The 25,535-nt window shown below is 54.9% G+C and overlaps 2 long non-coding RNA genes across 3 annotated transcripts; both read left to right on the top strand.

The window, feature by feature from the left end:
- The first annotated feature begins 1,388 nt into the window (after positions 1–1,388).
- On the top strand, positions 1,389–14,583 carry LOC136004115 (uncharacterized). 2 transcript variants are annotated; one of them, XR_010608231.1, is made up of 3 exons: positions 1,389–2,730; positions 8,908–9,775; positions 11,291–14,583. It is a non-coding gene; the product is annotated as an uncharacterized LOC136004115 (long non-coding RNA). The 2 variants fall into 2 exon arrangements; XR_010608230.1 differs by lacking the exon at positions 1,389–2,730 and having other exon boundaries at positions 2,744–9,775.
- Positions 14,584–14,888: 305 nt separating this feature from the next.
- Positions 14,889–23,871, top strand: LOC136004116 (uncharacterized). The gene is made up of 2 exons (XR_010608232.1): positions 14,889–20,067; positions 20,874–23,871. It is a non-coding gene; the product is annotated as an uncharacterized LOC136004116 (long non-coding RNA).
- The last annotated feature ends 1,664 nt before the right edge of the window (positions 23,872–25,535 follow it).

The following is a 25,535-nucleotide window of genomic DNA, read 5'->3' as shown; positions in this document are numbered from 1 at the left end:
CACCAAACACCAGGTTTGGATGGTTCCGTGAACCACTTGTGCTCTGTTTCCTTTTCCTGCTGGATTCAGTCTCTTCCTGCTGGATTCTGCCTGCCTCTGCTCTAGGAGTCCCTGTTTTTCCTCCTTTAATTCTTATTCCAAGCCGCTTTCCTCCTGCATCCTCAATGGATGTACCTATGCTCTTGAGATCCCCTTTCTCTCCTTGCCCGCCCTTCCAGAGCAAGCTGTACAGTTGGATATTAATATTCCAGTCAGAAGTTATCCCAACCAGCCTGTTATGCCAATTCAATCAGAATTTTGCTTTGTATGAGGAATTGAGCTCCTCCTGTTTGTTCTCTTCCTCGTGTTTGCATACCCGGCTTTCTAAGACATTAAACACATTGTCCACTATTGTCCTTGTCCTCCTATGAACCACCAGTGGTTCAAGAGGCAGCCTGGAATCAGGAGGCTTTCTGCCTTGTCAGAAGGCTGTTGCAGAGCAGCGGTTCTGGGGTGGATAGGCTGGGAGTTAATGGGATTCCACACTTACGGCACAGGTCAGTGTATTTATTCTGGTGCCAATCTGTGCTTTGGATTCTACTGTATCTATAGTACCCCATTGTACCTATAGCAAGTGGTTCTGCCTATCCTTAGCCTTTGCTTTGGGGTGCTCTGCCGCTGCTGATGGACTCCTGGTTTTGAGCAGAAATCCTTGGGATCAGGACGCTGGTCCTGGATGAGCATGGGCAGGTTTTGCTGGGCAGGGTCTGCTGAGGAGCCCGTTGTGTGTTGAGCTCTCATGCGGAGGTTGGATAGAGTTGAACAGCCTGGATACGGGCTGGGTGATGCCATGAGCAGTCCTGGACACATGGAATTCATTAGTTCAAGAGGCGTCCTGGCTGGAGAAGCCATGGAGATGGGCTGGGGAAGGGCCTGATGCCAAGGTGGGAATGGTGCCTGGTGCTCAGAGCAAGGTGCATGCAGCAGGAGGAGCATGTGGACACCACAGGCTCCTTGGATGGGCTCCTCCATATGGAGACGGGCAGCTGATGGATTCACAGCGATGCTCTTGTCGTGTACGTGGCTTCCAGCCTTTGTGTCCTTGTGCTTGATGGGATCACAGTCTCTGGCTCAGCTCCGGGTCAGAACGTTGCCATCTCCCAGCCAAGGGGACCGGTTTGGTCCAGGGATGCTCCCGGTGCTGCTGGCTCGAGGGCAGCAGTTGTAGTGCTTGGCTGGTTCCCTGCAATGGGCTGAAGCCACGTGAGCTCCTCCCGGATTCCGGGAAGAGGATGGTGCCTTTGCAGCTGCTTGTTCCTGGGAACTGACAGTCCCAGGAATGCTGCCAAGTCTCCGGCTGATGGATGAGCCCCTCTCAGAGCCTGGAAACCTCCAGACAAACAGAGCAGAGCTGCGCTGTGGGGACAGGCAGTGAGGGGGGAATGGGAGCACTGCAAAGGGTGGTGGTGAAAGTGCCCCTTCACGTGCATGGGAGGCCCTGGAGCTGTGCTGGGAAGAGAGCCCTGGAAACTGGAATTGCTGGCCTGAGATGGGAAGAACACGGAAGGGGTTAAGAGACAGTGAAGACGTGAGCTGCTGATGTGATGGGGACCAACATGCCTTAAGAATGGGCATCCAAACCAACCTGGAATGGGGAGAATGGGATGATTCCCATTGCAGCTGGAGACTGGGGAACTCCTGGCCACAGAGTGACATTAAACCACGGGACCTGGGAGCTACACATCACCTGCTCCGGCACTGCCTGTGGGTCACTGCTTCCAGCAAAGCCTCCTCAGCTGAAAGGCATCTTAAAGGGAAAAGCCAGATTCCTGCAGGGGCTGTGTGGATCATGGGCATCGTGCTGGGAGAGAGTAGGAAACACGTGGGCAGATCCACATGGAGAGGCTGGGGTCTTGGCCAGGCTTGGCTGATGTCCCCTCTCTTGCTCTGCTCTGGGAAACCAAAGCCTTACAGGAGCCATGGGGGCAGCTGAACACGCACGTTTCCATCCTGCTTTGGTGATCCCTGCCTCCAGTGATGCTCCTGCAGGGAGATGGGAGCCATTTCCCCCTGGTTCTCATGGAGGAGACCCAGAGCATGAGCCATCCCACTGGTCCCCATGGCCAGGACGATGCTCACAGCACTCCAGGTCAAAGCCTGGTGAGCAGAAGAGCTTTCCAGCTCCATAGGAATGGATGGAGGCGGTGGTGGAAGTGGACCTGCTCCGACCTCAGTACACATTCAAGCTTTGTGCTCCTCCTTGCTTGTGTGCTCCCCTTGGGATCTATCAGGGACATGATGCTCCCTGGTGGTACCCAGACTGCTCAGAGCCCATGGACCACGGTTTGGGAACCTCAGCCTTCGTGTCTCCAGTTCTTATTTCCATGTTTTCCTCTGTAACGAATAGTTCTGCAGCTAATTCCTGATGGGACTATTTATAGCAGCCTGGCTCTCCCTCATAGGTCTGTTTGCTGCTCCCTCCCTGCCTGCTCCTTTGGTATAAATAGAGAGCCAGGGAGGTTTGAAAGCTGGAAGATGCAACAGGGAACACCCGGGAAGGGGTGAATCCTTCTCACCCAGCGTCCTGATGCCCTCTGCCTTGTTACACCCTCCCCTATAGGCTCAGCCAAGCCTTTATGGGAGGAGGAGGGATGCTGGTGCTGTGCCAGACCTTACTGTGCCTTGCTATGGGATGATGCTCAGCTGGGGCCAGAAGAGGAGGCAGTGAACCCAAGAGCTCCAGGGATGCACGTGAGCGCAGGGATGAGGCCGGCGTGGGATGCGGGATGCTCTGTGTGGGTTGGGAAGGGAGGTGGGAGGATGAGCTGTGCGAGAGGGTGAAACACGTTGGGAGGCGGTGGGGAGCTCAGCAGGGGCTGCAGCTGAGGATGGAGGCGATGGTGGGTATTTGTAGCATCACTTTGCGTGGCCCTGGCTACAGCAGCAGCTTCTCCTCCTGGTGCCTCTGCTCAGCACCAGTTGTGCACCCCCTTTGCCACCAAAGGGGAGCCCCGAGGCCTGTGGCTCTGCGCTGGGTCTCTAAGGAGAGATGGGGCTTTGTTCCCAAAGTTTTCCTGGGCTGTGGACAAGCAGAGGAAGCGCTTGGCTTGGCATGAGGGCAGCTGAGGACACCGGTTGCTTGCAGCCTGTGGGATGCACAAAGCAGCTGACCATGTTAATGGATGAAGAAGTGCATCAAGGACCATTAAAGCTGAAGATACTGGCTTGGGGCTGGGAAATCCCTGAGTCCCAGGTCGATAGGGAGCAGGAAATGTGCCTGGGATGCTTCCCCCCTTCCCACCACCTTCCCTTGCTGCCTGTTGGTGGGAATGGGGACAGGCAGACCACAAGGGGTTGATCTTAAGTTCTTCAAGTCAGTTATTAAGCTGTCCTGTCCCCTCTCAGGTTAAATCCAGGAAGGAGTCTAGCTGGGAGAAGAGAATGTGTTATCTGGGACACATGGATCTGCCTTTCCGAATGGGGTAGAGATTTCCCTGGGGTTTCCAGGGAGTTTGCCTCTGTTCCCACTTCTCCAAATTACTGACCCTATTTGCAAAGGGGCAAAGTGTGGCTGGAATGATGTGCTGCTGTCAGATATCCCAGCATCTTCCTCTTGATCGTGCTCAAACAGCTGGAATAGCAGATCTGTTTCATCCCTGAGGAAAAGGCTTGTTGCTGGTTATTCCCACAAATTAGGAGCTTATGATGCTCTATCAGTAATGATAATTAAGTGTTCTCATCTTGAATTGCAAACTTAGCTGCTCCATGGAGCTGCCTGTAGGAGAAGGAATTAGCACAGGAAAAGGTGGTGGCTCCGCTCATTAGATGCTGCAAGGGCTGGAGCAGCTCTGCTCTGGAGCTTCCCTTTGGGAAGAGGGATGCTGCAGCAGGTACCTGTGGGCTCTCCACATCCCTTCGCCCTGGCTCCCGGCTCCTCTCCCATTCCCTGCCTGGCTGCAGGGAGCTGCAGTGTTGCTGCTGGATGTGGCAGGGCTGGTGCCTGGGCTTGTGCCAGCAGCAGCCTCACCCTGCTCAGACCAGGAGCAGAGGCTCTGCACCATCACTGTAGCCAGGGTTGGGGCAGGATGTGCCTCCAAGGGGTGATGCCGGGATGGGATGGGAGCTCTGCTCTTCCCGGGAAGGGCTGCAGTTTGTCCTGCAGGGATAAAGCATCGCATCTGCATGTCCATCACAGGCTGCTCTGTGCAGCTCCTCTTTGCCTGATACCTGCAGCACTTGTGGTGGGGCAGCATCAGGGAGGGACCAAGCTCTACCTGTGGGTGTCCTGATGGAATCTTCCAAGGCTCCTGCTCTGGGCTGGCCTGGTCTGTGCTGCTGGATCTGAGGGCTGTGAGGTGAGGGCTGTGCTGTGAACCCTGGGATGGGTTTGCTCTGCTGCTCTGTCCTCTCCTTGAGCCACATCTCAGCATCCACAGCAGGCAGGGCAGAGCCTTCTCTTACCTCCAGGCTTGCTCTGCTTAGATCCGGATTCACTGGGATCAGCTCCGTGATGGCAGGATTTGCTCTGGATTCAAGTCCCAGCTTGGTTTCAGGACAAGCCTTGGGTTCAGGACTGACCGTTGGAGCATCCCAGTGCGCTTCAGCTCACCCCAGGGACCGGGCAGCACTTCTGGAGGGGTCAGCACCTCCATCCAGAGCTCCTGCTGGTGGCATCTGGGATGAGAGAGGGGCAGGCACCACTGGGGAAGCAGCAGGGCAGGAGATGGAGCTGGGATGGCATCTGCGGGTGTGACCCTGCGCCTCGGATGGGAAATGGGGCGGCTTCGCTTGAGGAGCATCACCAGTATCAGATCATCCACCTAAAATTAGCCCTCAGTGCAGGAAGGGGAAGGGCTTTGAGCTGGGTCAATAAGAGCTCCTCTCCATCGCGCCGTGGCAGCAGCCGCACGCTGGGCCCGCGCTCCCCTTCCCTTCAGCAGTGCCAGGGCTTGGCTGCTGCTGCAGCTGGGATCGATACCCAGCAGGTTTCTGGGCCTCGCATGCCAAGGGACGGGAACAGGGACCTGCTGCTGGAGGAGAGCAGAGAACAGACCCCGTGGTGATAACCTCACAGTAATGGCACAAGAGGTGCAGGCTGCCCCGCTCCCCAGCATTCCAGGCTCGGTTTTCTCAGCACCGAGTAGGATGGGGCTGAGGAATGAACCTTCCCGTTTAACTCTCCGCTGGCTGGGGGCTGCTCCGTGTGCTCATGGATCCTCATCAAAGATTGATGCCCCTCTTTAGGAGAGCTCTCCTGGAGCAGCTGCATTTAACACGAGGGTAAAGCCCTTCGAGGAGGGCGAGCTCTCTCCTGTAACAGGGGAGGAATCATCGCTATAGCCTGCAGTGAAATAACGAATCCTGCGAGGATGCTGGGCCAGGGCTCCCTCCCCTGCTGCCTGCTCCTGTCTGGCTTCTCCCACTGCTGGCACGAGGTCCCCAGGGCAGGGAGACCCGGGGATGAGACAGTGAATGGGGCAGGATGAGCAGATGGTGGTGCTGGGGAGGAGCCCCTGCTCTGAAACCAGCCCCAGAGCAGCCGCAGGGGCTGATCCTTTCCCAGCTCTCCCCTACCAAGACGGAGCCTGGAGCCAGCAGAGGAAATAGATGCTAATGGCTGGAGAAGGGCCAAGCCCTGATTCACGGTGGCCTCGCCTGCCCTGCAGCCATCTTCTGAAGCACAGAGCTCTGCTCTTCCGAGCGCGTTCTCCCACCTTCCCCCTTCCTGCTTCCTCCCTGCACAGGGCTGGATTGCACCAGGATGCGCTGGCCCTGGCCACGGAGGTTCCTGCACCCTTTTGGCTGGGCAGGAATCACAGCAGCGCCCGTGGTGTTGGGAATGTCCATCAAGGATCACAGAGTCCGCGGCTCTGGGAGCCCTGGGCAAGATTCAGTGCAATTCGTAGTGTACGACATGCCTGTAGATGCAGGATCTGTGCTGCTGGGATGGGGAAGGGGGGAAGTCAGCGCATGTTTACGTTGGAGGCTCTGAGATGTAATCAGCCCCATTAACAGTGAGGAACCCCGCTGAACCTCCTGCCAAGGCAAGGTTCTGACAGAGAGAAGGAATAACCTGACAGTAGCCGTGGGGGAACCTGAAGTGGAACTGCTTCAAAGGCACTCACTCCAAAGAGAGGTGGCAGAGCTCTTCCTTAAAACAGAAGACTCCTGGGAACAGCAGTAGCTGCTTTCACAGCCCTCACTCGCCATAGGGAGCTGCAGGTCTGGTGCTGTTCGCTGTGTGAACATCCCATGTGCGGAGAGCCTCTGCCCATGGCTGGGGTGTTGGATGCTCTGCTTCAGCCTCTGCAGCACAGGCAAGGGATGCAGGGACAGGCCCAGGGGAATGGCTTTAACCTGCCAGAGGGGAGACTGAGATGAGCTCTTAGGCAGAAGCTCTTCCCTGTGAGGGTGCTGAGGCACTGGCACAGGGTGCCCAGAGAAGCTGTGGCTGCCCCATCCCTGGCAGTGCTCAAGGTCAGGTTGGAGCATCCTGCTCCAGTGAAATGGGTCCCTGCCATGGCTTTAGATGAGCTTTAAGGTCCCTCACAACCCAAACCAGGCTGGGATGTGATTCCATGATCGTGGCAGTGTTCATTCAGGCAAACCTGTGGTTCTGCTCAAGCAGAAGCATTGTAGGGACAGATTGAGAATGGGACGAGCATCAGTGAAGGGTGACTCTTCCCTGTGTGCAGGGGAAGCCTGGGCTCAGGTTCCATCGTGCCACATCCAAGAGGAAGATTTCTGCTTGTTCTCTGGCACAGGATGCAATTCCCTGCCTAAATGGGGCTGTCGGGAGCTGTCTGTGCCTGTCCTGGTGGTTTTTACCCTTGTGCTGGACGTCAGGAGCAGGATCTCAGAGCATCTCAGCAGCAAGAGCATAATCCAGGAGCACCAAATTGGCTTCTTCTCCAAGAAGGGAACCAAGGGCTTCACCTTCCCCCTGGAGATGCTTATTAACCAATAGGTAAAAGCATAAAGAGTGGGCAGAACGCTTGTCTGCATCATAGACTTTTAAATAGCCTTTAACTCAATCTAGTACTCAGAGCTGAACGTTAAATGGCTACAAATGGACCTGGTGGGAAAACACGACCTCATTAAGTCTGTGCTTCATCCATCTCGGGCTGGAGCAAACAAACCACATGCACATAGGGCTGCAAGCAGAAGGAGGGGGAAAGGAATAACAGGGAGCTGCAGTCTCAGCCCAGTGATGGTCGGCATCGCCGGCGCATCCGGTTACTCCCTTTTCCTACTGGAACCATGTGGAATTCTCGGATCAGCCTGGAAAAAATAACCCCAAACTGGTGATGGTTTGGAGAAAGCCCAGATCCAGTTATTGCTTTGTTGCAGAGACAGATTAAACATACCCTAAATTATACATAACACAGGGCTCAATGCGGGCACATCGGGGAGCTTTGGGCTGGCTGGAAAAGCTTTGTGAGTGGTAAAGAAACCAGAGAATAGATGAAAACCCAGTAAAACTGGGCTGAAAGTGGTAGAACTTCTGCTGGTTGGGACTGAAGGTGATGTCCAAAGAGCAGCAAAGTGAACCCCACGAGGAATGTGGAGCCGGTGGATTAGTGGCTCCTCCATCCCTCCTGTTGAATTCCAGCAGTAAAGCAAAGAGGTCTGCATAAAAGGATGGAAAATCCTTGATGAACCAAACCACAGCTAAACCAGGGCTTGGAAAAGTCAGCCCCGGGGTGCTGCAACATGGAATTGTCTTGATACCTGCCTGGATCAGGCTGGTGGATCCCGAGTCACCGCGACCGGCAGGACTAGAGCAGAGTTAGGCTGGGTTTAACACGAGGTTGTACCGGTCTCATACGTTTTCCATATGGTTTTACTCTTTTATGTCCTCTGGTGCAATTTCATGTCTGGACACTCATTTAGCAGAAGGTGAATGCCTGCAGGCAGCTCTTATTTGCTCCATCCTGCATGGATTTAAGCGAGCATCAGGAATACAGGCGAGCTGCTCAGCCCCTTGGAAGGGCTGCATGTATTAAAGCCTGATAAAGGCAGCAGTGAGTGAATCCTGAGTAGCTGCAAGTGCTTCTGCAGCCATAGAGGAAGAAATAATTACCAGCTCTGGGGCAGAAGGGGGAGAGCTGGGAGAGCTGCAGAGCATGGAGCATCCTCCTGCTGAGGATGCTGCGGAGCTTCATCCCAGAGCCTTCATCGGAGGCAGGTCGGGAACACCTTTGACACTGTGTAGTTGGCTGCTGCTGGGGTTGTTTTGACATTGGAATGCCAGAAGCGAAGCTGGATAACGCACGTCTCCCATCCCATGTGGTGATGGTGCAGGAAGAACTTTCTTCAGGACTCATTCCTGGTTTGTTCCTCTGCTTGTGGGAAAAGGCAGAGCGGGGAAGCTCCTGCATTTTGCATTGGAGGAGGGATTCATCTTGCTGGGAGCAGAGAACACGAATGCAGATGCCTGGAATTGCCTCCAGAGCTGGGAGCTCTGCAGGGACGGTCGGTTTTGCCCATCATCACTCATGCAGCTGAGGTTGTCCACCTTGGGTGTCCAAACACCTTTCTCTTCCTGCTTTCCCAGCACCCACCCTTGGGTGGGGGTAAATCCATCCAGAATGGTTTTTTCTCTCTTTTTGCAATTTTTCCTCTCTTTTTGCCATTTTCACCTCTTTTATTTTGCCATTTTCCCCCTCTCTTTTTGCCATTTCCCCTCTCTTTTTTGCCATTTTCACCTCTTTTATTTTGCCATTTTGCCTCTCTTTTTGCCATTTCCCCCTCTCTTTTTGCCATTTCCCCCTCTCTTTTTGCCATTTCCCCATCCTTGCCATTGAAGGAGGCAGGATCAGTATGAGCTCCGCAGGACCACTAAACTGTCCCCTTAAACCCTACCGAGTTCCTAATTCCTCCTCATGAACAGCCGTTTGGATCCCATTTCCTTTCTTTCCTCTGAAGCTGCTTTCTAAAGGACTTGGCTGTCTGGAAAAGCCACCAGACCTGACGTGTGACCCCATTCCCATCACACATTGGCGCGGACACGGGATTACGGGATCGTGCATCGCCCAGGAGCGCGCCTGTTCCTGTGTCCTCAGAGCGGCGGCGTTCCATTAGCAATCCAGGTCAGTTGTACGGTGAATGCTGATTCCTCTGCCCTCTACAGCATCCGAGCGTGTGTGTGTGTGATCCTGCTGCACAGAGCTCCCCACGCTTCCTTCTCCCATGTGTTAAACACTGCCTCGTTTCCTATTAGCCTGGAGCCTGGGGACAACAGACGCCGCTCATCCGTTCCCAGCTCCATGTTCCAGCTCCGTCAGGAGCATGGCAAAGTCTGTTCACAGAGGATCCTGCAAGAGAACGGAGATGTAAAAGGCCATTTGGATGGGGCTCGGAGCAGCTTGCTCTACTGAAAGGTGTCCCTGCCCGTAGCAGAGGGTTGGAAGTGGGTGTAATTTAAGCCCAGGGCTATAGAAAGGATAAAGGTTTTCCATAGGGAGCATCCCTGTCTCAAGCCTGGGGACTCAGCCAATGCAGTTTGGCCTCAAAAATGCATCAGGGGCTGTGTGTCACCACCTTGTCCCTTCTGGAAGCCTCTACTGAGCAGGCCACCTTGATGGCTCTGGGAAGCAGTTGTCTGCCTGCAGGAATTAAGGGGGATTATTTCTTTCCTTCCTTCTAGCAGGAATAACAGGAATACAAGTGCTGGCACGGGCTCACTCCCACATGGAAGCGGTTGGCTTAGTGGTCTCGGCGGAGGAGAGACAGGCATTGCAATGGGGATTCCTGCACTTTCAGAGCAGCAGGAAGATGTTTCTGGGTAACAGAGGTAAGGAAACAACTTTGTCCTCCTCAAAGAGAGGAGCTGGAGCTGCCCCATCCCTGGCAGTGTTCAAGGCCAGGTTGGGCACAGGCGCTTGGAGCATCCTGCTCTAATGGAAGGTGGCCCTGCCCATGGCTTTAGATGAGCTTTAAGGTCCCTTCCAACCTGAACCATTCCAGCATTCCATGGAGGCAATTGGTGGAGTTGAACTTCTCCAACCCCCCTCTCCATTAGAGCAGGTAAAGGACCAGATGGGGACTTCTTCCCTCAATTAAGCTGAGCTTAATATAAAGATCCCATCAAACCCCAGCCCATCTGCATCCCCACACACCTCCAGCCCCTGCTGCTGTCTCAGGGCAGGGATGTGATTACCTCCCTGGAACAGCTTTGGCACTATTCGAACCCACCACAGCCCCACATTCACGCTGCAGCAGATGGCACCATGGTGACACAGGGACCTCCGCTCAGCCCCAAGCAGGATGAGCAGTTTTCCCTCTGGATGGTGGCCCAGGGCCAGGTATTCAGATGAGCAGAGGGTTTAAGGGTCACGTACGTGCTGCCATCAGCTCTGGCCCCATTGCACGGCCAGGGAGAGCTGCGAGCTCCTGGCTGCGGCTGTGACTGGGAAACGTGTTCCCTGCACAGCCCCCGTGAGACCTGTGGAGGTTGGGAATGATCCTTGTGACCCCCCCTGAGCTCCATTTATTGGATCTATTCATAGAAGCATCGACTGGTTTGGCTTGGAAAGGGTTTGGGCTGGAAGCTCCAGGTCTGCTCTGCTCTTCCTGTTTGGAATTGCAGCCCCTGCCCATGTGGATGCTGTTCTGGGGGTCCCCTCTACCTGTGGGCAGGGTTTGGGTGCATTGGTCTCAAGGGTGGGTGACCTGGGTGGGAACAGAGGCTGGCTTCCCTCCCGTGTTCGGTTTTCCTTGTTGAGCTTTGTGTGAACATCCCTTAGCAACCAAATCAGTTCCTAAGGGTGCCTGCATCCCCATCGCCTTCACTGAAGCTCTCCAGGAGAGGTGTCTCTTGCAGCCCCATGAGGCTTGTGTTCAACAGGAGAGGTGCGTAATGGGGAAGGTCTCCAGGATGCCACCCTTGGAGAAGGGGGAAAACCACCCTGAAGACCCCCTGAATCACTCTGCTGTGCCTGGGGGGGCTGTGCAGGAGCAAACCCAGCCCGGGGGACCCAGCTTCTGGGGGTTGCTCCTCTATAGGTTGCAGCTGTCCGTCAATGATGTCCTTTCAAGAACATTAAAGTGGGTTTCCTGCCCTGGGCAAGAGCCCGTTTCCCTTAAATCCGGTGACGTGGGGGGGATCTTTGAGCTTCCTACACCTCATACAAACCGAACAGACCCACGTGCCCACAAGGGGAGACCGTCTGAACCCTGCCACTTGAAAAGCCCAGCGTTCCCAGGGCAAAAGCGCTTTAGAGAATGTAAATGCATTGAGGTTGATGGTTTCAACCTCTGAGGATACCCTCAGCACGGCACAGAAATGAGCAATTGTGCTTCCTTGCAGGCAAATCCCAGGGCTGCTGTAATGTTGTCACCTCTGTGATGCTGCGTGGCATTAACATCGCACCGACGGCACGAACCGCGGCTTCTGTCAGAGCCAAAAGGAAAAGAGCCCGGCGATCCTTCAGGAATGTTGTGCTTTTGGGGTCAGGCGGGTGGAAAAGGTCCCTGAAGCCCTGGGGAAGGGTTTTAACTGGCTTTGAAGGAGGAAAAGGCTTTGGGTTAACTCATCTGGCGCGCCTGTGGGGAAGCACAGATGCCTCCAGGCAGTTCCTCACAGTGGAGCTGTGCCGGGAGGAAGCAGCCTTTGGAAAACTCATCAGATGCTGACAACTGATTGTCCTTACTCAGTAGATAATCTAAGGCTGATTCCAAACTGATCCAATTTGCTGATTAACTTACTGTGCTTTGCCGGGGGTGCACAGGGAGCTTTGGGCCTCTCTTATGCCATCTCCCTCTCCTTGGCTGGGTGCTTCGGGTTCAACCCTTTCAAAGTGGTGGGTTTTAACATTTCCCATCCCAAAAAGCAGCTCCCCATTGCCCTGGTTGCCTTTTTCATGGAATCCTGGAATGGTTTGAGTTGGAAGGGACCTTAAAGCTCATCTAAAGCCAGGGGCAGGGATACCTTCCACTAGAGCAGGATGCTCCAAGCCCTTCTCTTTAACCTGGCCTTGAACACTGGCAGCAGCATCAACCCCAACAGCTCCAGGGGCCATTCGACATCAAAAGCTCATCTTTGGCCAGGGATTTCTTCTGCCCATTTCGATGTTAAGGGGTTGAGGAAACAGAGCAAAGAGCCTTCGGTCTCCTCCTCCTCAGCTCAGTTCAGGCTCTCCGGCCAGGTGAACGTTGCATTTTACAGGCAGTTTTTTTGTGACTCAAAGGGTGCCCTCATCGGAAAATGGACCTGCCTGTTTGATGGGTGTTGGAAAGTGCCACGTACAGTTATCGTGTACAAATAACACAGCATAATGCTGAGGCTCAAGGACTCCCAGGGAGTCATTGAGAGGGAGGCAGAGGCCAGTGAATGAGAGAAGGTTCAGGAAGGGAAAAAAGGAGGGGGGTTATAACAGAAAAAGGCCAAGAAAGAGCTTTTCCTGCTGCAGAAACAGGTCCTGAGCTGCTCAAGGACTGGGCTAAGCATGAACACAGGCCCTAGGGCTGAGGGATGGGGAGAGGGATGTCCTGGATGGGCTTTTCTGCCTAAAATCAAGCCTCACTGTGCAGTGCCCAGGGCTGCTCTTGGAATTAAGGTGCAGGTTTGTTTATGCCTCAAGCTGATGTGTACAGGGGGAGGAGGACTTTAAACCCCCCATTAGTGATGGTGTAGAGGTGGTGAGAGCTCACCTGGCTGGGGGGGGGGGGAAGTGTTTGCATCCCAGAGCACGGTGGATGCGCATCTCCATCGCTGCGATGTTCTCCCTTCAGGTGAGCCCCTTGCTTGGCACTGGAATCTGTGCCGATGGGGCACGTTAATACAAACCTTCTCTGTCTGCTTGCACCTTTCCCTGGAGCAAATCCAAGGCTGCTGCAAATACAAAGGGATTCATCACTCTCCAGCTGTCTGCAGACAGCAAACCAAGAGCAGTGTTTGACAGGGAGGAATAATTACCTTGCCAGCTTTGCTTTATCCACACTTCAAATCCAGAAGGGAGATAAAGGCACGTTACCAATGGCTCAGGCGAGGAGCCCATCAGGAAGAGCATCAAGTGCAGCTGGAAGCTCCTGCATCCTCAGGAGATGTGCCTGTGGCAGGCGGCTGGAGGGATGAGGGGCTCTGCAGATGCTATCTCCTCCACATCTGGTCCTTCCTCCCCGATTCATTCCCCTCCAGGGACCAGCTTTTGGTTACAAATGGCTCCATGGTGCCCAATTGAAGCCTGGCAGCATGGATCCCACCCAGCCCGAGGAGCAGCAGCCCCGAGTCAAGCCTGTGCCAATGCGTTTTGCTCGTGCTTCCCACCTCTTTAATTAAATTAGCAGGAACACGAAGGGTTGCCTGACCCTTATTGGGTTAAATGAGCTCGTTTCCATGGCAACCCGCTTCGCAAAGCTCTGATGTCTTGCTGTCTCTCCTCCAAAGCCTTCATTCCTCGCTGGATCCCTCTCTGTGGCATTGACAGGAGCTGTGGGTACCAGGCCTGGGAGGGAGGAAGCTTCCCTCAGCCTGCTGGGAGCACTGGAGATCCCTCATCTCACAGTGACCTCGGGATCTGCTGGGGGCTCCATTCGGATCATCCTGCTGGAGGAGGACAGCAAAAGAAGTCATTTGAGCAACCTGGTTTAATGGGAGCTGTCCCTCCCTGAGGGTCCTTTCCAAAGCCTTTGTGATGCTAGGGATGAGGCTTGGGACCTGACCTCGTGGATAATGTCCCTAGATGTCACCAGATGATCTTTGAAGGTCCCTTCCAACACAAACCCTTCTGTCATGGGGTCCTGGAAGCCACCAGCTCAGTGAGGAGCTTTAAGATGAGCTTTAAGGTCCCTTCCAACCCAAACCAGTCAGAGGCTCTGATTTGGCATGAAAAGGAAAGGAAAGGGAAGGGATGGTACTTGCCCACGTGCCCTCTTCTTGTCCCCAGCACAGGCTGCAAGTGGAGGAATAGTTCATAGAGCAGGCAGAGATGCACCAAAACTCAGGGATTAAAGCAATTTCAAGCTCAAAATCTGATTCAGACATTTAACAAGGAGGGCAATCGTTCAGGAGAACATCTCCTAAAGGAGGCAATGCATTTGCTATCGTTTTGCATCCTGAAATTACATTGGGGATGGGAATTCATTCGGGATTCATCTCAGCTATTTTAGATACTGCTTTAGGCTGACACTACCTGTTACCTCTGTGACAGGAAGGGCGACTTTGGGTGCTGGCTGAGATGCAGGTGCCTGTTTTAAGCACCTATAAACAGGCAGTTGAGTCCCTCCCATGGGTGTCTCTCTGACCTCACTGCTCCCATGAGGAATGGCTGATTTAAGAGTGACTTGGGAAGCTTCTCTAGGGCTGGAGTGCATAGCCAGCCTCTGGATACATCCCTTTGTGCTCCTAATCCATAAGGACTTCCCATTGCAATTACTTCTTGCAGCAACGGGGTCATGGGATGCCTCTGGCTGTTGTCTCTGGGTGTTTTCTGGGGCTTCAGCAGCACTTCCCTGCATCCCAGATCCCTTGTGTTTGTGGAGCAGCTGCAGTTGGTGTCACAGATCTGAAGGGAAGAGCGGAGCTGAGGCCACTGAACTGGCCCTGACAGCTTCACCCTGTTACAAGCAGCCAGAAGCCCTCATAAAACGCTGTTGCCTTTGGCTGGATCTTGTTCCTTCAGTTCGCTGATGAGGGCATCATCGGTGGTGGTGACAGAGACCTCGCTGCAGCAGTGATTTATCACAGCAGTGTCTCCTTCTCCATCTATTTCTTGTCGGGGTTGAAATGAGGTCGGGAGTTCTGGCCTCTGTGCCCCGAGGGCACAAGAAGCTGTTGGAGAGAGCTACACGTGTGTCAGAGGCTGCTCTAAAAGACATTTCTCTCAAGGTGTTGTATCAGAGGTGGTGAATGAAGAGCGGGGGGGGGGGGGGGGGGGGGAAGGTTCCTCTGGTTTCCCTGAAGGCAGCAACGTGTTCTCCTGCCCTTGGGTCTCTCCTAAAGCCTGACACAAATGAGGCACTGTCCTCTTAGCAGAAGACACGCAGTGGCACAGGTTCTCATCAAAAGATGCTGTTGGTAGCTGCCCAAAATGAGGTCCTAAGTGCAGCGCATCACTAGTCCTGTTGTGTATGCTGTGAGTTCCCTCCAAAGCCAGTCCTGAAGCCTGAACCTGAGGTTTAAACAGCTCAGAATGAAACTAAAGCTCTGGCTGATGCAGAGTTAGGATTAGCTCTGGATGGAGGACTTGTAGGTGTTGCTGCACAGCTCAAGGTGATGGAGCATGAAGAGTGGGTTGATGTCTCCATGCACAGTTGGAGGCATCTGAGCCCTGCCCATCAGTGCCTGTCAGCAGAGTGTTGAGTCCTGCCATGCCAAGGTGGACTGAAATGCAAGGAGAGGACCCTAGCACCAGGCCAGATGTGCACATCTGCTCTGGTGAGGACTGCTGTTAGGTTGAGCCGGTCCCCACATGTCTTACCTAGTTAGGAGGACAGTGATGGCTTCCAGCATCCCATCTGCACGGATCCGTCCTATGAGATGTGGCTGCTCTCAGGGGCTGAGAACGGACTCTACCTGTGAACCTGCATCTCTCCGAGGGAAGAAGCAGATCCCCTGCTCCTCTCACACCAGGGCGTAAGAACCACAACCGACCAGTGCTGTTTGCTCCTTGGAGACCAAACCCCAGCCCTGGGCAGACAGAAGCCTTCTGTAAGGATGCTCAGCCCAGGGGCTGTGGCTGTCGGAGCTGCCCATGGTGCACAGCACAGGGACTGCAGCCACGAGACCTGGTGAGGACCCAAGAACTGGCAATGGACACAAAGCTTGGGCCCATTCTGCTGCCATGAAGTCATCTCCTCACCCACTTGCAGAGGCAGAGGGAGCTGGGAGTGGAAGGGAATGGCTGCGGGTGCTGCTGCCGCAGTGATAAATGAGATCGCTTTGAGAGCACTTTAGAGCCGGGCGGAAGATTCAGTTGCTCCCCTGCCAATTGCAGCCTGCGAAGTGGAATTGATACTGGTGGAGCCCCAGCCACCAGCAAGTGGCCCTCATGCACCCGCTCCGAGGAATGCTGCTCTCTGGGAGCTGTGAGCATCGGGATCAGAGGAAGAGGAGAGACCTGGCTGCATGCACGGCACTGAGGAGCCCGTCTTGGCTTTAATGCCTCAGACAACTTGGTCCTGGGTCTAGAAATCAAGGTTTGGGGTCACCTGTGAGGCTTGTGCTTAATTTCCCCTAGGAGGTGGGTGAGGAGAAGCTGCAGGTTTGGAATGCTGAAGCGCAGGCATTGGAAGCAGCAGCCATGCTCCATAGGAGGGGTGAGGGAGTGCTCCCCACCACAGTGGGATGTTAAAGCCCAAGCTGACACTTACTGCAATCAGCCCCCTTGCTCTGCCTGTGCGTGGCACAGGACCTGGATGTGATTCCATTTATGATGAAGAGTTGATGTTGGAAAAGGTTTGGCACCTAGGGAACAGCAGCAGGATTGATGCCTGACCCTATCCCTCCTGTCCCAACACTTGCTTTGTGCCTGAAATGATGAAGGAAAAAGGGGATAGATCAAAATAGCTGGAATTCCAGGCACAGAACAGAGCTGGACTGGCCCAAGTGTGGAGTAACTGATCCAAGTGGGAGCAGAGGGGGTGGAGAACGGGAGAATTCCCCTTTTAACCAGAGGATTCCTGCTTAGTGCTTGATAAAGTCTTTGGGACGAATCCCGCTTGCCTGCAGTGCTGCAAGGCTGTGCTGGAGCTCAAGGAGTCCTGTCCGTCTCCTTCCTGCTTTGGATCCAGGTATGTGCCCATGGCAAGGGGTGGAACTGGAGGATCTTTAAGGTCCCTTCCAACCCATTCCAGTATTTTATCCAGATGTGTCTTTGTTTTCCTGGAATACATCCGTTTTCCTTCTTGGCTCATCCCTGGGAGCAGCGTCAGCCTTCTCTGGGAAACCACCACGTGGATTTGGGGAAGTTTTGCTTCTCCCCATCTGGAAGCTGGGAATTTTCCTATCACTGGAGAAGCCAGCTCCGGGAATGTCCCACAGAGGACATCCAACACTTCTGCTTTCCCACAGGGGATTTGCCCACCAGGTTCAATCCCACCCTCCACATCAAGCTGAAAGGAGCCTGTGGCTCTTTATGAGGGCAGGGATCTTGGGAATTGGTGTTTCCTACCAGTTTGAGCCAGTTCCCACTGTTTTCCCAGTGGGAGCCAGCGAGTGATGACCAGGCCAAGGGAAGACACCTGTGGTGGCCTCAGCCTCAGCCACACCACTGAAGGGCAGTGGGTTTGGGCAGCCCCACTGGTGGCCCCTCGAGCTCAGGGGCACTTCCCACATGGGATCCATGCAGGAGCATCCATCCAGGCACGATGGGATGGGCTGTGTGGTCTCCATGAATCTGCCTAATTCAGAGCCTAAATGGATCCAGCAGCTCCTTGGGCTTCGCTCCAGAACACTTTTCCCATTGGATTTCTAGGAAGGCTGTGTCTGAGGCACCTGCTTAACTGCAGGCAGTGGCAGAAGCCCTGCTGTATTCGATAGTTAAATGTTTGCTGCCACCTAATTGTCCCTTATTACACAGAGCGTTTGAGGCAGAGCCTGGCTGCTGGCACTCTCCCCAGCGTGCTGAGCTTCAAAGGAAGCTGCAGAAGAGTTTCTTTACTTCAAGCACAGGATATATTTAAAATGGAGCCATCTCCCAAACTGTCAGGGCATGGGGAAGGAGAAGGGGGAGCAGCAAACCCCGCGGGCTAATTATAAGCACTCAAATATAGGAGAAAAGCAGCTTGCAGCGAGCTCAGCAAATGACAACAGCAACAACGCTGAGCTCGCTCGTACCTCCGAGCACCAGAGCCCTGGGGCGGCCTCAGCTCTGATGTGAGGTCTTGGTTGCAGGTCTGGGATGCTGATGGGGGTTTGCATCCAGGGATCAGCCTAAAAGCAGAGGGGATCTGGCCTCAGGAGCGAGCTTCCAACCATCCGCGTGCTTCAGGCTGGCTTTTCCCTGGATGTGGAAGTTCAGCTCCGGGCTGTTCCCCGGGTGCTGCCCCTCTAAGGCAGGTACAACCCTCCTTTAGCGCTGCTCCGCTCCGCATCCTGCCCCCTCACAGGGATCCCAGTGGGAATGTGGGGGGATGGATGGAGCCGAGGTGCCGGCAGCGCTGCGTTTGTGCTTCTCCATCCCCAGGGCTGAGCAAAGGGCTGCGTTTGCACAGGCTTTGGGCGAGGGAAGCAGCATTTTCTCAGCTCTAAAAACAAATAGAGGCAAGGCTGCGCAGGGGTTTTTTAAGGCATGAGCAGCCTGTGTGTGCAAAGCAACTCTATTTTCAGCTGCAGCAGCTCAGGAAGGGCTTGTGGTGCTTTGAGTTGAGCTTTTGGGGTGTTTAATGCCTTTAGTTTATAGCCTGTCTGCAGGAAATGAGCTCTAAGCACAGCTCTGAGGGGTGTGATGGGAGGGCAACCGAAACCTGGGTTTGGGGTCAGTGGGTTGCTCCTGAGACTCCACAATGAGCACTCAGTGCTCCTGGGAAATGGGGCTCCAGGGAATGGGATTACATCTGCTGGGATTTCAGGAGCCAAACCGTGGTGGTGGAGAGCAATGGGCAGCTCGTGGTGGGACAGGTATCTGCTGCCTGACTCATTCCTGGCTATAACAGGACCAAAACCTGATGAGCTCATTGGAGGCATCACTTTGGGGCTGTCTAAATTTGGGTAGATGAGTCTCAGCAGTGGGTTTGACAGCCCCAGTGACGAGGGCTCAGCAGAGCTTCTGCTTCCCTCCAGGAAGAGGCGCTGAGATGGCTCTAGGCAGAGTGGGAATCACAGGGATGGGCACTGGGATGCAGGGAGATGAGAACATCGCTGTTAGAACGCGGAACATGCCTGGGACCACTCAGGGTGGGGGTGGTATCCCCACCATTAACTTCTCTCCAGAGTAGGATATTCCCAAGTAAAGCCTCTTGGGAACAGTCCCTCTCCTGCACCTGAAGTTTAGAGAGACCTGGCTGGGCCAAAACCATGCTGGAAGCTGTCCAGGTGATGTAGTAGTGAGGATGAGAGTCTCTGTGCCAAGGGATGTTTGATGCTCCCTGATTTACCAGTGGCGATGGAAACACAGGGCTGCACTTCCAGCAGGGAACTGGGATTTGCCAGGCTGGGAGCTGTGGACTCCTTCAGGCACCCAAAACACGAGCACCATTTGTATCACATCCTCTACAAGGCCCAGCTTTGGGGAGTACATTCATGGGTTCATGGATTCATGGATTGGGAATGTGCTCCAAGCGTTCTGGTTGCAGAAAGCTCCTAGGAGCAATAGAAATTGATTCTGGCTTCAATTCTTCATAGCAAAACATCCCCAGATGGACACCTCATGCTTGGAGGTTGGAATGAGCTGATCTTCAGCTCCTTTCCAACCCAGCCCATCCTATGCTACCTGCTTGCCCTGCCTTCAAAAGGAGCGTTTTGCTGCCCTCTCCTGCTCAAAGCCAGGCAGAAAAGGAGCCGGATGGTTTGTGAAGGCACTTGGAGGTGACAGGGTGGGAAGGGGGCAATGGCAATGCGATGTTTGAGGGCTCCCCGCTCCCCCCAGCAGCTAGGGGAGCACCCAGGGCACTTGCACCTTGCCTTGATGGGCGCCCCTTTGCAGCAGCCCCAGGCTCAAACTGGGCCTGATGGCGCTGAAACCCATCAGTGAGAGCATGAACCCCCCAAGCTCACCCTTGGCTCGTAAATGCAGCTTCTGGCTTAGTGAATGATGTGCTCAAGCTCTCCCCAGCTACCTGCCCTGGCTGCGCTCGAAGGATGAGCCTGAAGCCCCGCATTGATGGGAGAAGAGGCCAGATAAGGGCTTTATCTGGGATGTCTCAGCCTGGGAAGAGAAATTGCAGCATGTTTCAGCCTGGACATCCCCACCCTGGTCTTCAGGGCTGCCTGAAGCAGCGTGTGCTGTTATCAAGCCTGCCTTGCTATCGTGTTCCTTAGGTGACAATCTCCAAGCACAAGAGAAGAAGAAAGCAATCGCTTATCAGCTCAAGCCTGTCACATCACGCCTCTGTGCAAGGGACTCTCCATTGCTCGGGCGACTCCAGCAGTGAGGAACGTTGGTGTGAATATCCTGAGGGTATTCAGCTCGTGCTAAATGCTGGGGGGTGAGTGGCTGATGCTCTCCATGAGGTCTTTAGGTGGCTTTTTCCAGGCACTGACGGATGCTGCTGGTCCTGTGGCATTGGGGCTCTGGCAGCAGAATGAGAAACTCCAGGGAAAGAGGGAAAAATGCAGGAAAACGACCCTGTTGTCAGAGCCAAATTCCTGCCTTCCAGCACTGGGGATGAGCTGGGTGCTGCAGAGACATCATGGGTTAAATACAGGATCAGACGCTCTGGCCAGAGGGATAAAATAAGCCATAGAAGTGTACGGAGTAATGAAGAAGCCCAATGTGATAGGGGTCTGCTGTAGGGGTGGCTTCAGATGGCACCAGAAGCTGCTCCTATGGCATTGCCATTATACACTGTGGATCATCTCAGGCAGAAACAGCTCCATTGCTCCTGGGAAAACGGTCCTTGCTCCAGTGGGAGATCATTCCGGATCCAGCACGCGCAGCTAGATGTGTGTTTAGTCTCCACTTCATCCCAGGCCAAGCTGCCTGGCCCAGTCAACCTTTTCTGCCCATCATCACCCTACCACTGGTGATGCTGTTATAACTGTGAATCCCCTGAAGCCACTTGGCTCTTCCCTGTTAGAACTGATCAAAGCACTGGTTGATTTGCCCATTATGATGGGGTTTCTCTGTTCCCTGCTGCTGCTTTGACCTGCTCTGCTCAGCTCTGATGGAATCTGTGCAATGCACAATGAGGATTTGGGGCTGGCCTTTGCTTGAGACCTCCCTTGCTATGTTTTCCACCTGACTGATGCCCTCCCTGCATCCTCTTAACTGCAAAATTCCTTCTTTAAACAGGTCCCGGTCCTGTCTGGAGCGATGTGCAGAGCAGTTGGATTTGTTTGGATTTTTCTGTTCATGCTTTGGAGAGCAAATTCCCATCAGAAACCTCGTGCCCATCATTTCTACTCAAGCTCTTGCAGTGCCCTGCCAGGCAGTGCGGTTCTGCATCACCCAGTGACAAGAGCCCTTTGCCTTGCAGGAGATTTATTCCCCAGGAGATGGAGCAGCCATCAACCATCTCAGGACTGAGTCTCTGGCATGTGGGGCAGGTTTAACTGGTTGGCTCCTTTTAGTGACTTTATTGGAGCTCACTCATTCTGCCCTGATTTAGTCTCCGAGATTCCCATCGGTCCCTCCATGCTTCATGCCTTGTGTGGGACCTCCCATGGTCCCAGCACGGGTTAAACACATGGGATTAGAGTTGAAGGGATGTGGCAGAAAAGGCTGTTTCTGTCTTGGCTCAGCTCAGCTCAGCGATGCTGAGAGCCTGATATTAAGCTGCTATATCTTGTCTTGGCTGATGCCTGTGGGTGCAGAGGGAACACAAGAGTTAATATAGGTTATTATCTTTAATCAGGTGGGAATCTGTTGTGTGCACATGCTCCGGGATTAGGCACAGCCTCGTGTGAACCCATTCCAGAGCTGCTGCCAGCGAGAGACACGTGCATCCATCTCCCTTCCTCATCTGCTGCTCGCCCGCGTATCGTGGGAGTCCCCACTGGTGGAGCTGAGATTTGCTTTAGCTCCAGGCACAGTGGAGAAACAGGGGCTGGCTTCAAGGGGCTTCTAATGCCAAGGTGAAAACAGGCACATCTGACCCCCCTCCATGATCCCAGTGCCAAAGCTCAGGCTCTGTGGGAATGCAACAACCTCCTAAGGCTTTGCCACAGTGGGAAAACTGCAAATGCTCCATGGCCCTGAGCTCAGGACTCACCTGGCCTGAAGGTGCAGCGATAGCACAAGCACCTGATGGACAGCAGCAGCCCCGGCCCCAGAAGGGCATGGGTTTGGTCCTGTGATGCCTCCTCCTGCCCCATCTCCTAGGAGAGGGCAGGCCACAGATGGGACTCGGGATCTCATTCCTTCCCTCACAGCTGCTCCCTCATTTACTGAACAAAGGATTTTGAGGTGGCAGAAGGACGTTATTTTGCCTTAATGCCATCATTAAGGGCTTGGCAAAGGTCCTCCGAGCTTGTCTTGTGTCCTGTTGGACACCTGATGTGGCATTAGGACCTGCTCCCTCACAACAGCAGGCTCCAGCTGTGCTCCTGCCCAGATGCTGAAGCTCCCGGGGTCCAGATGTTGCATCCATGCCCTGAGCTGTGTGCTACCACCACCCGTGTCTGCTGCTCACGGGCTGTCCTCTGCTTTTCCTGCCCTTCTCCCCGTCCTTTGTCTCTGGTTTAGTCTGAGCTTGTTTATCTGTTTCAGCTCAAAACCTCCACAAGCTCCAGCAAAATGCTAATCAGAAGCATTAACTGCAGCTAATTGAGCTGCCTCTCTGATCCTCCACAATTAGCTCCTGGTACAGCACCTTCCCTGAGCAGAGCTGGCTGAGGCAGGATGGGTGCCAGGGAAAAGCAGATCCAAGAGCGAGGAGAAGCGTTTCTCCTCCAAATGAAGATTATCCTTGGGGGGGCTTGATCACTAAATATTTGCTGCGGAGAGCATGCTGAGCTGGGGCTGGTGGGCACGGCAAAGGGAATGGTGGGTGCTCAATTATTTACTGGCCGAGGGTGCGCTGGGAATGCAAAGGGAGCCATCGCTGGGAATCTCGCCGGAGATTTGTCACCGGGAGTAAAAAGCAAAGCAGTGACAAGGGGGAATGTTCCTGCGCCGTGATGAATTGAGCTGCCACCAGGGCTTGATTATCACATCCAGAACACGCCTTCCCCCTCCTGTCTTCCCCCGAGCTCCTGGTGTTTGCAGACAAGGAGCATATATTGGGTTGGCAGCAGGACCTGGAGAGCAGCAGGCGCCAGGGCTTGCAGTGCCTGCAGGAATCACTGTTAATAACTGCCCTGGCTTGGTCCTCACCGAGCTAGAGGGGCAGCCCCTTGCACTGCCAGCTGATGCCTTGATGAGCGGTCAATGCTTTGCTTGTCCATGGATCTCTCTAACTCCCTGAGACAGGGAGCTCCTAACAATTAGAACCAGATCTATAGGCTGCTCAGAGATGATTCGAGTTGTCACAACGCTTCATGAGGGTGGTCGAGGAGAACTGCAGGCGCAAACCATGCAAGAGAAGCAAGATTCGTGTCTTCTCCAACCCAGGAGAAGGCGAATTTGGCAGCAGCAGCTATTAATAAGCTCTGAGATATGGGTTGTTGTTTGGGAAGCTCAGCTGTCAATGAGAAGCTCCAGAGCGGAGCGGAGCTGGCAGGGCAAATGGGTTTATACACAGATCTCTATGGCTCGAAATGAAAAGGAATCCTTGCAGGGGCATTGCACAGCTCAGTGCCTGCAGATCCTGAAGCCGCTGTTCAAGATCTGTGAACCCTTTGACAGGCTCGTGTCTTTAGGAAGCAGCAGAGCAATGTCATCTCCCATCCACAGCACAACAGGAACCAGATGAAGCCCAGGTTGCAGCTTGGGGAGGCTGAGGGGAGACCATTCCCCTTCCCACTGAACTGGAGCTGGCAAATCATGGCCTTGTCCTCTAGAAGCTGCTGTTGAGGATTCCCAGGTCCCCTGTAGGTGCCTGGATGCCCTGGTCCATGTTCCTCCAATGGTGGAATCAAGCCTGATCCTGGGACCGCCGTGACCTGCTCCATCCTCCTGCCTGCTGCAGACACTGCTCCTGTTTATTCATCCCCGTGTGGCGTTTGTCTTTGTTCAGCTCTAACATTACCCAGGCGAGATGCCAAAAAGCATCTGCTAATATTAAGCATGTAATTATAACAATGATTTGATTGTGAGTTCAGCCCCACGCACTGATATGAGACGGTGCTCGTCTGTCTGATGAAGGGAACTGTGCTGACATCCTCTGTGCGTATAAAGCACATCCAAAGCACCGGCTCTTGGGCCTTGTTCTTTAACACACACCACGCGGAGCGGGTCAGAGGGGACCTCTCCAACGAGCCCTGGGGACAACACCTCCATCGGGACCAAAGGAACGGCCCAGTGAGGTCCTTGTGCTGCAGGTGTGAGGGCAGAAGGTGCAGGCATGCTGCTCATGGGTGCTCATCTCAGAGGCCCAGGAGGTGCCACCCGAGGCTCCTTTTAACCCCACCGCAGTAGCAGTGGCCTTGAAGGCATCCATGGGCCCTACTGACCCACACCAGCCTCACCCCACACACGATGTCCCCAGGTTGTCCACCCAAAGCAATGCATGGAGCCTTAGTGCTCGAGCTCCCGTGGCCATGACCTGGAGGAGCAGCATCCCTCTACCCCTCCATTGCACGAAGAAAGGGTCTCGCTGCAGGGAAACTCTGTCCCCATGGGGTTTGTGCCAATCCCGCTTTACCTTCCCAAACTTCCCTCTCTTTGGATTGCTCCGGGCTGGTTTTTTCCCTGCTTTACCTCAGGCTCACACCGGCTGCTTTGCTGCTGGGGAGAATCATGGAGGAACAGTGGCACCAAGTGACCATAGACGGGAACGGAGCCGTAGCACAGCAGAAGGGAATGCTGGAAAGGGAACAAACGTGGCTTAGATTCACCACCAAGCTCTTTATGGTCAGGGCATCCCGCAGGATGAGCTAGGGCAGGAGGCTGGGTTGTGGGCATCCACAATGGTTTGTATGCACCGGGAGAGGTGAACGGGACCTTTCCGTAGGGAAGCAGCAGGATGGGACGAGCCATGCGGCGTCACCCGGGGCTCTGGCCCTTCTCTGGGCACCGAGACGCATGTCCCGAGCTCCAACCTTCTGCAGCAGCGCTGAGGAGCCTCTGCTGCTCTGCAGAGCATCCCAAAGGGGTTCTTCTTGCCATGCACTGGTCCTGCTGCCTGCTGACCCCGTCAGAGACCCTCCCTTCACCCTCGCCTTGCGTTAGATGCCTCTTAAAACGAGAAGAGCAACGCAGGAGCCACGAGCCCCAGCTCCGGGCTGCAGGAGGGGGCTATTGAGGGTTCTTGGGGTCTTTTGCTTCTTGTTGTGCCTCAGAGCTCGCCCCTCCTGCCCGTACTGAACCACGCCGGGCCCCAAGCGCCAACAGACGGGGCCCAGGCGGAAACCTCCTCCGAGGGCCCCCGATGGCGGCGGCGGCGGCGGCCTCGTCCCCCCGGGCCTGCGGGAGCGCGACCCCGCGGCCTCGGGCCTCCTCCTCCTCCGTCTTCCCCCTGGCGAGCCCCAGCCGCCGCCTCCATCCCCATGGAAACTCCGGCCGGCCCGGGCGGAAAGGGCAGTCCGAGAGGGGACAAAGGGAGCGGGAAGGGGAAGCGCCGGAAAAGAGGGAGCGAGGCGAGGCGGAGGCGGCCGGGACAGCGGGAGCGGGGCCGGGGGCGCTTTGTGAGCGGCCCCAGGAGCGGGAGGAGGAGGAGGCCCCGGGCCTGTGGGGCCTGAGCCGCCATGGAGGGAGCAGCGCGGCTGCGGAGGGCGCCGGGGTGGGACGGGCCGCGGGGAGGCCCCGGGCGGGACGAGGAGGGAGCGGCGGCGGTGACTGCGGGTGAGTGAGGGCCGAGGCGAGAGCCGGGCCGGGGGTGCGGGGGTCTGAAGGGAAAGGAGTCAGAAGGGGGAG

This window comes from Lathamus discolor, chromosome 24 (assembly GCF_037157495.1).
Source record: "Lathamus discolor isolate bLatDis1 chromosome 24, bLatDis1.hap1, whole genome shotgun sequence".
NCBI classification, from domain to species: Eukaryota; Metazoa; Chordata; class Aves; order Psittaciformes; family Psittacidae; genus Lathamus; species Lathamus discolor.
The sequence above is the reverse complement of the archived record's forward strand: the minus strand, read 5'-3'. Positions and strand labels throughout refer to the sequence as shown.